The following is a 2,926-nucleotide window of genomic DNA, read 5'->3' on the forward strand; positions in this document are numbered from 1 at the left end:
GTTGAAAAGGATTTGCACATCATTGTATTCCGTTTATATTTACATCCAACACAATTTCCCAACTCATATGGAAACGGGGTTTGTAGAAAAATGGTAAAACATTGCAATGGTCAAATCAACGTCAAAACCTAACATTGAATAAATGTCGTCAAAAAGCATGTTGTTTCAACGTTGTGTTTGTGTTGTAGAATATTGGTTGGGAAATGACCAAATTTCATATTCTAATCAAAAGCTAACATTGGCCTGTCTCCTGCCTTTCATTCCAGTTGTCCCTGCGTGGTTCTCCCGCTCCCAGCCAGGATATAGGTGTTGTCCGCTGCCAAAGGAAGGAAATTGTGTCACTCAGAACAATGGGCCTGTTTCTCTATCTATAGACTCAGTCGGGCAGAGCGTTGCCGAGCATGAGCGCGACTCGTCCTGCTCCGGCGGCAAAAAAACGACACAAATTGAACGTTATCATCGACGAGGAGACGAACTGAAGTCGTGGACGAGGGGACTTTTGCGACGGACTGAAAAATGGAACTTTGCTGCGGGAAAAGGAAAGCCCTGAGGATTGTTGCATCACACTGAGGTGCGTACTCGACTTTAGGCGACGACAAATCTACCACAGAGGGATCGGACGGGTGAGTCGTTTCATTTCCGTGCCGCCACGTCATCAATATCTTCTTAATTACAATAAACCAATTAGTGGCGTTAAGTATTTTGAAGGCGGAAGTCACAAAGTGACCTTCTGGTGACGTCACTTTCCTGCCAGATGGGAGACTTCCTGTTGAAAAAATGCCGCATTTTTCAGGAACTCATTTGTGTCTTGTTTATTTCCGCGTGTTGACAACTTACACTCGACGAACATCCTGTTGATGCGCCTTGACAGTGACATCATCCTATTGTTTTATTGTTTCATTTCTGGCACCGCGGCCAAGATTACAGCATTTCTGATGCCAAACCACAAAAGTATTTTTGTAGTTTTTTATCTCACTCTCTGCGTCTGTATTTCGATTTTATGTAAAATCTGTCAGTCCGTATTTTTGGCAAATATTAGCTCATTTGGAATTTGAGGCCTGCGGCATGTTTCGAAAAAAGCTGGCACAAGTGGCAAAAAAGACTGAGAAAGGTTGAGGAATGCTCATCAAAAACACTTATTTGGAACATCCCACAGGTGAACAGGCTAATTGGGAACAGGTGGGTGCCATGATTGGGTATAAAAGCAGCTTCCGTGAAATGGGTCACCACTTTGTCAACAAATGCCTGAGCAAATTGTTTAAGAACAACATTTCTCAACCAGCTATTGCAAGGAATTTAGGGATTTCACCATCTACGCTCCGTAATATCATCAAAAGGTTCAGAAAATCTGGAGAAATCACTGCACGAAAGCGATTATATTACGGATCTACGATCCCTGCATCAAAAAGCCACATCAGTGTGTAAAGGATATCACCACATGGGCTCAGGAACACTTCAGAAAACCACTGTCAGTAACTACAGTTGGTCGCTACATCTGTAAGTGCAAGTTAAAACTATACTATGCAAAAGTGAAAGCCATTTATCAACAACACCCAGAAACGCCATCGGCTTCGCTGGGCCCGAGCTCATCTAAGATGAACTGATGCAAAGTGGGAAAAGTCTTCTGAGGTCTGACGAGTCCACATTTCAAATTGTTTTTGGAAACTGTGGACGTCGTGTCCTCCGGAACAAAGAGGAAAAGAACCAGCCGGATTGTTATCGGCGCAAAGTTGAAAGCCAGCACCTGTGAAACGGAATTATATGCATGAGTGTATACTTGTATATGTACATGTATGTTTGTACAGTGAATGTATATGTACATGTATGTGTATATGTATGTTTGTACAGTGAATGTATATGTACATGTATGTGTATTTGTATGTTTGTACAGTGAATGTATATGTACATGTATGTGTATATGTATGTTTGTATAGTGAATGTATATGTACAGTATGTGTATATGTATGTTTGTACAGTGAATGTATATGTACATATATGTGTATATGTATGTTTGTATAGTGAATGTATATGTACAGTATGTGTATATGTATGTTTGTACATGTATGTGTATATGTATGTTTGTACATGCATGTGTATATGTATGTTTGTACAGTGAATGTATATGTACATGTATGTGTATATGTATGTTTGTACATGTATGTGTATATGTATGTTTGTACAGTGAATATATATGTACATGAATGTGTACATGTATGTTTGTACAGTGAATGTATATGTACATGTATGTGTATATGTATGTTTGTATTGTGAATTTACGTGTGGATGTGTGTACTTCAGTGTGTAGGTATGTACTGTATTTGTGTGTGTATGTGGGAGCGAAGGTACCTGTGTGTGCGCGTATGTGTGTGTATATGTATGAATAACTATGAGAAACCTTGGAGAGGACCGCAGACCTCTAGGGGAGACCGGATGCAATGTACGTCGAGTGGGTCTAGCATAATATTGTGAGAGTCCAGTCCATAGTGGATCTAACATAATAGTGTGAGAGTCCGGTCCATAGTGGATCTAACATAATAGTGTGAGAGTCCGGTCCATAGTGGATCTAACATAATAGTGTGAGAGTCCGGTCCATAGTGGATCTAACATAATAGTGTGAGAGTCCAGTCCATAGTGGATCTAACATAATAGTGTGAAAGTCTAGTCCATAGTGGATCTAACATAATAGTGAGTGTCCAGTCCATAGTGGATCTAACATAACAGTGTGACAGTCCAGTCCATAGTGGATCTAACATAATAGTGAGAGTCCAGTCCATAATGGATCTAACATAATAGTGTGAGAGTCCAGTACATAGTGGATCTAACATAATAGTGAGTCCAGTCCATAGTGGATCTAACATAATAGTGTGAGAGTCCAGTCCATAGTGGATCTAACATAATAGTGAGAGTCCAGTCCATAGTGGATCTG

At 40.4% G+C, this 2,926-nt stretch overlaps 1 protein-coding gene across 2 annotated transcripts in view; it reads left to right on the forward strand.

Annotated features, from left to right (window-relative positions):
• The first annotated feature begins 398 nt into the window (after window positions 1-398).
• rasip1 (Ras interacting protein 1) overlaps window positions 399-2,926 on the forward strand; it is a 38,009-nt gene continuing 35,481 nt past the window's right edge. The window contains exon 1 of one of the 2 annotated variants that reach the window (XM_061945980.2): window positions 399-571. The gene's annotated coding sequence lies outside the window, so the exon portion shown is untranslated. The other variant, XM_061945989.2, reaches the window with a different exon arrangement.

This window comes from Nerophis lumbriciformis, linkage group LG04 (genome assembly GCF_033978685.3).
Source record: "Nerophis lumbriciformis linkage group LG04, RoL_Nlum_v2.1, whole genome shotgun sequence".
In the NCBI taxonomy this organism is placed as follows: Eukaryota; Metazoa; Chordata; class Actinopteri; order Syngnathiformes; family Syngnathidae; genus Nerophis; species Nerophis lumbriciformis.